This window comes from Anas acuta, chromosome Z (genome assembly GCF_963932015.1).
Source record: "Anas acuta chromosome Z, bAnaAcu1.1, whole genome shotgun sequence".
Lineage (NCBI taxonomy): Eukaryota > Metazoa > Chordata > Aves > Anseriformes > Anatidae > Anas > Anas acuta.
In genome coordinates, this window is record NC_089017.1 from 57,231,058 (window position 1) to 57,240,461 (window position 9,404).

Sequence of the window (9,404 nt, forward strand, 5' to 3'; positions counted from 1 at the left end):
AAAGTAAATCTTGATGTCATTGAAGCAGAAGGGAAATCAACACAAGAGGTTAGCCAGGCTAAGGTTACAGCTGAAATATTTGAACTCTATGGAAGAAAAACAGTTGAGGCAGCAAGAAGGACAGGAAAAAATGCTTTTTCAAAAGGCCACATAAAAGATCTGAAAAATGGTTTCACACAGTGTGTTAAATTAGAGTTTTGGCTTGCAAAGTAGGTGTAGGAAAACTATGTAGGAAAAATAAAGCAGAAATTTAGAAAAATATATTCTGATTATTTTAGATTTTTTCCTTTAATTTCAATTAGACTTATGATTGTACATATATATTTTAGAAGTTTGAGGATCTCTGAAAGCAGTAGACAGAATTTTTGCCCTGACATTTCATCAAGTTTCTAGTGTGCAGAAGTAATTTTGTATTTTCAAAGGGACTTTAACAGTACAACCTTGTCATATACTATTTAGTATTGTTTTTCAAATTCTGAACAGTGCTGTGTATAAAAATAGTTATTACTATAATTTCCCAAACTCTTGTGACTTCTTACATCTGTAACTATTTCCTATCATTGGAAACATCTGCTAGGTATTTCAACGAAGTCGGTTTCTATTGATCTTGTTTCTAATTATGGTGTCCCTGCAAGCCAGCTGACTTAGATGACTGCGTCAATAATTTGACCTCTAGAGGAAGTAATTTGGAAATTGCTTGTGACTTGTTGTATAAGTAGCATTAAAAAAATGCTTTCAATTAGCTTTTTGAAGTTTCTGAAGATAGTGAGTTGTAGTGAGTTTATGTGGCAGGGTTTGGGTAGTGGGGGGCCATAGGAGTGGATTCTGTGAGAATTCAGAAGCTGCCCCATGTTAGATAAGGGGACTGCTGCTGGCCAAAGCCAAGCCAATAAGTGATGTTTGTGCCGCTGTGGGAGCATATTTAAGAAAGGAAGGGGGGAAAAAAATACTGCTATGGAGCAGCAGCAAGGAGAGAGAGAGGAGTGAGAAGCAGCCCTGCAGCCTCCCAGGTGAGTGCCGCAGGAGGGCAGGAGGTGCTGCAGGCAGGCAGGCAGCAGCAGTTCCCCTGCGGGCTGTGCAGGGAGAGGCCCCTGGTGGAGCAGGCTGTCCCCCTGCAGCCCATGGGTCCCCCATGGAGCAGATCTCCACGCTGCAGCCCCCCCATGGGTGGAGGAGCCCCCGCTGGAGCAGGTGGATGTGGCCTGGAGGAGGCTGCGGCCCATGGAGAGCCCCCGCAGGAGCAGGCCCCGGGCCGGAGCTGCAGCCCGTGGAGAGGAGCCCACGCAGTGCTTGAAGAGCAGTGCTTGAAGAGCTGCTGCCTGTGGGAAGCCCCCGCAGGCTCAGCTGGGGAAGGAAGGCATCCCTGGGAGGGAACCCACGGGGAGCAGGGGCAGGGAGGGACTGTGAGGGAGCAGCAGAGACAAAGTGCTGTAGACTGACCGCAACACTCATTCCCCTGCACTGCTGGCTGGGAGGAGGTGGAATAAGGTAGATGGGGGGAAGTTGTCTTAATTTCTTTCCTTTGTTTCTCATTGTTCTATCTTGTTAGTAATGGGCAGTAAATTTCTCTAATCTCCCTACACTGAGTGTTTTGCCCATGATGATAATTGTTGAGTGATCTGCCCATCCTTATCTCAACCCCTGAGCCCTTTGCATCGTATTTTCTCCCCCTTTCCCTTTGAGGAGGGTAGAGTGAGCGAGTGATTCTGATGGAGCTTGGCTGCCCACTTGGATAAGACCACCACATGACTGTTATGTATCAGTGCCTAAACCTGTATGTGAATGTTTGTTAGCTGAAGAACCCCATGTAGAAATTCCATGGAAGATAGTTTGCAGTGCCTTGTCTATGTATCTGGTGAACTAATTAGGATGTAGTCATGTAATTTCATGTATTTTTGATAGCACCTATCTTTAGGTTAATGTTAAGGCCTGATAAGATTTAGATGAAGAGACCTGATACTTGCAGTCTATGGGGCAACTATGCTTTTTAAGGACACAAAATTTATGCTGATTTAAGCTGGTATACAACAGAATTTAGGATTTGCTAGTTAGAACTCAGTAGCAACCATTTTTGCTTGTCTTGCTAGGGTTAACATTTGTCAAAGTAAATAAATAGTTTTCAAAATAAAGAACAGAATCCCTATGCAACTAAAACCAATAGATAGTCTCCATTTCCATTAATGATCCTCTGTGGAAAAATCTGTGAAAAAACTGAGAATCTAATTCTTGATGTGAAGCTGGGAATGAGCAGATTAATTTGGCTTGGTTTTCAGGTTTCAGACCTGGTACAGTATGTGACTTCCAGTAAAAGTTACAAATACCTCTGACTAATATACACAGACACTCATTTGAGCGTAAGAAGGCTGCACAACACTAAATGAAGACATATTTGATAGACTTTAGAGAAATCAGATTCTGCTGGTGAGAATTACATGTCTATGTCACTTTCTGCCTGGTGCTTCCTTTTAACTTCTTATTTAATTTTCAAATCTCTTAAAGGGGGAAAAAGAACTGGTAATGATAATTTTGCTCAAATAGAAAATGAGAAGAATGGCTAAAGCCAGGCCATACTGCTATCTTTATTTAGGCATCAACAAACAGCCACACAAAATGACAAGTTCTTTTTAAAACTCAGCCAAATCTTCAAGAAGCATGCATAATTAGGTGAGCCTCTTTGTATCAGGACAGCTAATGTTTATTAGCATGTAGATGCCTAATTTTTTCCTGCATACAAATGCGAAGGGCCAAATAACTTTTACTATATAAATTATTACTCTGTACATTATTTTTTAAAATTTAAAATTGTGCTTCAAAATTAATTTGTAATCCAAATCAAAATGCACAGGATATCTATATCAATTGGTTGTCCATACATGCACCTGCTCAAGAGAGAACATGCATATTAGCAGGTACTGTAGACTTAAAATACAATTTTAAATTATATTGCATTAAAAAACAATTATGAATGCAGTAAAATAATGCAAATAATACCATTACTTTGGACATTTTTGACATTTTTTTCCTTCACTGCAGACACAGCTAGAGTTCAAGTAACATGTAAAAAACATGTACAGTACTGCAACGATCCAAATGCCATGACTAGCTCCTAAAGGTTAGGGAAAAGACATAGGCACTGTCAGTTACTCAGAGAGGTCTCTGGCAGCACACTCATGCAGTTTCTCACAGCCTTTGGGAGTCATCCAAGTCTACTTCTTCTTCAACTCAACTAGGATGTTAGCACCTCACTATCCCTCAACAAAAAGTTCCACAGCTGAAGCATTGCTTATGAAAAATGTACCTTAGTTTTTTTAAACCAACTATTCCATAGCTTTGTCTGATGATCCACGTAATTCTTGCACTGGGAGGAACAGGAGATAACTGTTCCCTTTTAATCACTCCCATTCTTTTCATGATCTGTCAACCTCTATCAAATTCCATACTCCATCCTTTCCTGACTAGGTACTTAGTCCATGTAATGACTCTCAGCTACAGAAGCCTGAGCAACCTTCTCTTTCATGTCTTTCAGTATCTTTTTCGATCCTAATATACACTTTGATGATAAGGAGAGGAGGGAAGGGAATACAGATCTGCATGACTATATGCACCAGGTATTTACATAGCAAAATAGTTTTCAAGCTTGTTCTCTATTCCTTTTCTAAAAACTTTTACCATTAAACTTGTTTTCTAATCTGTACTCAGAGGACTTTTGTATAGAACTTTTTGTGGTAATGCCAAGATCTCTTTTTTCCTAAGTGATAAAATCATGCAGGTCAGCATTAACTTGTCTACCCACGCTCTTTACAAAATTTCATGCAGGCTAATACCAATGATCCTCCATAAATGGTAAGCTTTAGTTAGAAAGCTTTTACAAGAATCTTAGCATGAGCACTGGCAGACTTTAGCTTGCATCTATTCCAGTTGTGAAGTATACAATATGCCAACAGCTCACCATGGTTCCAGGACACCATAAATTGCAGTGCTGGAGCTTTAGACAACAGACCAAGAATAAAGACTCCAGTTCTTTTAATATGGGTAAATTCAAAGAAAATCCACTCACTGTTTAAATATCCATTTTAATTCTTCTCTCCTACACACATACCTGCACACTGACTTATAAATTCAGGTAACACACGGGTGGAAGAATAAGGAAACATAAATTAAAACATTTGTTAATCATTTATATAGACTCTTAATACCATAAAACTGCTTTGTCACATTGCTGCTACTGGCGTTGTATTTCATCATAGTCCATAATAAGCAAGTAGTTTCATATGCATGGAAACTAATGAATTTTCATTTCCTGTAATGCACGGCTCACAAAGAACCTCTGTTCAGGTGGCTAAAGAACAACAGGTTTCAACTGAAACTTTTCCCAGTGTCAGGGCTTTGATTAAAACTTCTCCCTGCCTACAGTTCTTCAGATGTACTCATCTGCAAGCTCTGAATGCCCCTGTCTTTCTGCTAAAGTACCTGCATGGTCTCCTCCTCCACCCAGTCTTCATGAAAGTTTTAGGAATTTAATTTTTGAGAGTTGTATCCCCCTGATGGTTACAACTGAAATGCATCACCAGCTTATAAAATAATTTAAACCCCATGGACACTATTTCCGAAACAAGTTTTGGGGGTTTTTGTGTTATTGTTTTTTGTTTGGTTTGGTTTGGTTTTTGTTTATATTTTTATGAAAAGTTTAGTCTTGTAGCAATGACAGTTCCCTCACAAGCTAATTGGGTTAGGATTTTGTTTATCTCTTTCTCTATGCTGCAGTATAGAGAAAATAAAAACATTTTTGTTACCAGTAGGTCATGAGCTAACTGCTTACAAGTACTGCGACTGAAATGAATTTCCCTGCCTAGCAGAAACAGAAGACATCAGACTTTTTAGTGTGCTACCCCAGGGGGATATCTCCATGCCACAAACCATATCATATGTCTCCATGTAACTGGGGTAGAGATTTACTCTTTGACTGTTCACTCTTTCACGAAGATGGAATGCTTGAGCAAGCCTGAAGAATGTCACAGCTGAAGGCTGACGTGCAAAACAGCAGTTGAGAGAAAGGACCCTGGGCCAGTCTGGAAACTGAGCAGTGCAACCTTGCTCTCTGTCAGAAAATTTAGGAGAACAGGCAATTGTCACTATACAACACTCAAGGAGCTAGAGCCTCCCTAAAAGTAGAGTGGAGTGTTCCCCCAGCTGAAAAGAGACAACGGAAAGTGTTGGTTTCTGAGCAAAACCTTCTACCTCTATCTGCAGTATGTATCCCCTGGAGGCTGGGGATTGATTTGGGTCAAATCAATTTATCTCTGTTGGCTTTGGAGGAATAAATATTACTTTTGTTCCATTCCTATAATTTCTTTTTCCTATTTATTAAATGACTGCCACGATACCTGCTTGTTTCTGAACACAGCATCACGGTAACATTGTGACTTTATGACTTTATGCAATGTCAAACTGCATCCAAGCAGCATCCAGGCAAAGTACCAAGGATAGTTTTGAATTTTCAAGTTCCAGTGTTGCCAGTGATACCAGTCGTAGTATGGGCTACCTGCCTACCATGAGAAACTAGGTAAGGGGTTTGATCTGTTTCAAACTCAATGAGGTTATATACTGCTGCAAATAATCAAACGAGCTGGAAACTGGCTGACTTGTGGCCATCAATCCACATGCTTTGTTTTGCTGTTGAATTTTTAAGATGCTTTTTTTTTTTTTTTTTTTTTTTGCCAGGTCTGACAGCACTTTTTAGTTGCAGACATTTGAAAAAGAACTTTGCTCGGTGATTTTCAGTAATAGCATCAGTCCACAGAAATGCAGCTTCTTCTGTTTCATAAAAGTCACTACTATCCTCTTTCTAGTTTGTCATCCTTCTGTTTGTAAATGCAACACCTTATGTTCCTGTTCATTTCAGTGAGTTCTTTTTTCCATCTCTTAATGCAATGATTGTGCCATTAGAATTCAAACCAGCCTGTAGAGAACCATTTTTGCATCTAGCAACAGATAGACAACTTAATCTGAAGAAGATCTACTTAACATTTCTCTTTCTACATCAGTTGGTTTGTGTAGAGAGCTGGAATGGTAATACAGTTTCTGTTTTGCTGTCTGCTTTGGTTTGTTTTGTAATGTGTTTAGTTTGCAGTTTTACATATCTGTGATGGTAACTCATTGCTGACAATAAATTATATATCTGTTCCTAAAGAGACAGAGCCAAGACAGTATAATATTCAGACCGCCACTTCCACATATACTATTCTCTGTCATCAGATGCTTCCTAAAAGCAGTGTTCCCTAAGTGTGTAAGCACAATCATGAAGTAGTGTCCTGTTGAGAAACAACTTATTGTAACAGCAACAGCCTCAGCACTACTGAACTGCATGTGATTGATGGCAAAAAGCAATTGCATTGAGGTCTACAGAAGACTTAAAAAAAAAAAAAAAAAAAAAAAAAAGAATGCAGGTACTGCACTGGACATGGTCACAAGCTTACACAGGGGTAAGAATATTCATTACTGACATCATTTATACAACTAAGCAATAATAAAAGTATGAAAAATTTGGCTTTATGGAAGATAAAAAATAGTGAAGCTAAAGCAAATCTTTCTGCAACTGTATCTCATCATTAAATCATAAGCTCATTTGACTAATGCTTGGAACAAGATAAGGAAACACAGGACGAAAAGATATGAGAAATATTCTTACTGTCAGCATTACAATAGCTGACATTAAACTCCTGAAAGAGCAGGAAGCTTAATCTAATTAACATACAGTAGATAATAGGCCATGATGTGTCACCTCTCATGCAGTTCTTTTCTCTTTCATCCAGTGCTATGATATGCATTTGAATATTAGGTCAAAGCACCCAAATAATTATTTTCTACAATTATTTTTCAAGCTTTGATAGTAATATTTCTTAATCCTTGCAGATGCCCTCAGCAAAAGCAGTTTTTACCAGCTACGGATCATTGATTCTTCGATTCTTGCCTGTCTCCAAAACCATTAAGACGTCTCACTTCAGTCCTCACTGATGCTGAAAAGCAGTGTTTGAGAACATGACCACTGATAAAAAGTATTTTTATCTGTTAATACCACACTCAAAACATATTCTTTTAATATATTATTTCTAGGCAGATTTCTGCTAGTACATGTCTCTGCTTTCTGATCAGCAGTGTAGGTTGCATCTTCTGCTCAGGTGCACTGTGAACCTGCAGAAGGTACTCAGCCTTCTCAGGCAGCTGAAATCTTTCTCAGATCTCCAAATTTTAGTCACAGATGTTACGGCCCAGAAAATAAGAAGGAAAAGAGATTGGGATTAACAATGATCTATGGATTTTAAATGTAATCTGCAGGAAAAAGATGGGGAAATGAAATACAGAAGGCAAACGCAATGAGTCTCAGTTCACTGTTCCACACAAAACAACCATTGCCTAAAGATTTTCATAGCTCTAAAAGGGCAAGCAAAAAGCAATCACCAAATGAGCTAAATAAAATAAAATAAAATAAAATAAAATAAAATAAAATAAAATAAAATAAAATAAAATAAAATAAAATAAAAAAGCATGTCAGACATTATCAGTGTATCAGTGCACTCAGTGTAGGCATATGCATCTGAAAGATACTTATGCATTTATCAGGAATGCCCGGAGGTTCCAGGGGGCTGATGATCAACTGTTGTTTAGCAGCAGGGCTGAAATAACTGAAAAGAAAAAAAAAATAATCACACCATTCCTAAGCAAGCATATCTACAAACAGACTGGGCATAAGGCAGTCTAGAAGAGCCTCCTTCTGCTAAGCTAACAACCTAATGACAAAACAATTACTAGGAAATTTAAAATTACTTTGTAATTTTAATTGCTACTTAAAACATCAGTAGCAAGATGTCATTTTAGACACCAATAATAATATTCATCATATTGCAATAGCAGACACTAGATTTGAGGCAAATTGTTTTTCCTCAGTTAGGAGTCAAACCTCTGGTTAGGGCTTTCTGCCCTTCTGTTAATTGAAATCAAGTCAAATTGAGGACATTCAGCACCTTGCTGGGATCCACTGATTTCTCAGATTCACAACCGCAAACTTTTTCCATTATCTCAATGAGTAGGTTGTATTCTTGGTTAGATTAATCATCCCCTACACCCCCTCCTCCAAGGACAGTTGCAAATATGATTTCTCTTTAGTTGCATTTTAAATGAGAAAGCCTAAATGGCTTCCAGCTATGGCTGAATATAAAGTTAAATAGATGTCTCTTGCTCTGTTTCCTGAGGATGAGTCACCTAAATTGTTAAAACAGCGGAGTGACATACACAAGTAAGAATAATAATGTCCTTGTTGGTGATAATTTAATGAAACAAGCTTATTAGTCACTAGGGAATGACTGAAGTGTTGTATATTTAAATTTTCTGAGTCCATTTTATTATTACTATTTGATGGGTGTGTATCCTCTCATTTCATTAACCTGGTTATAACAAAAATCAAAACCAGAGGACAATTTAGATTACAGAGTAGATTTCGAAGAAAACTGTGTGTACCAGCTCGGTGTTTGCATATACCCTCATGATTACAGAAGTCTGTAATTTAGCTGTATAGAGCAGCCAGTTAGTCCCTCTTAGTGTTCGTATCAAACTATTCTAGTAAGATAGATGTAAAAAGTCTAAGTAAATGAGACAACACCAACACAAGACTACTAATCCCATTGACTAATGACTTGTCTAGATGTTTACTACATCTAGTCAGTACTCATTTGAAAAGATTGTCCTGTTTTTGCTCTTCTTTGAGATTCTTCCTGTTAACTTGTTCCCTCTACATGTGTGCATGTTCCTGCTAACTTCTGAACTCAGCAGCTGACTTCAACCCAGTCTGCCCAAACATATCTGACAAACGTTTTTTTGGGTGGCAGTATCAGGCTGCACAACTCCAAGCACCCTTTTCTTCTGTCCTGCCCTTAACTGTACCAGTAAAATTGCTTGTGTGGCTGTGCACTGAAGTAAAACCTCACAGGGATGCTCTGGGTATGTACTGGCTCGCTGAGCTTGCTTATTGTCCCATGCTACCCTTGCTAATAGCTGCACCAGCACAACTAGGTGTGAAAAAGTAGTGCGTACCTGTAGAAAAGAATGGATAGAAGTTGCTACTGTGCTAAATTTCTGCCAGCAGACTAAAAGATGGCAGCTGGGTAGAGGAGAGGGACACTATTAATATCCTGAACAAGGGAAACAACTCTGCATGAGATCACCTTTTATTGGACATGAAAAAAAAAAGAAACACCTTGTTTCTCTGTGAAGGTGTTTATAAAGGTTTTTATCTTTCTCAAGTTTCAGCATTTAAAGGATTGCTACATCTTTACATAGTTTGCTCATGTCAGTCGCAACCAGGAAGCTGTCTGTACGCACAGAGCCTGAAATGTCTCAGTTGGCAGAGT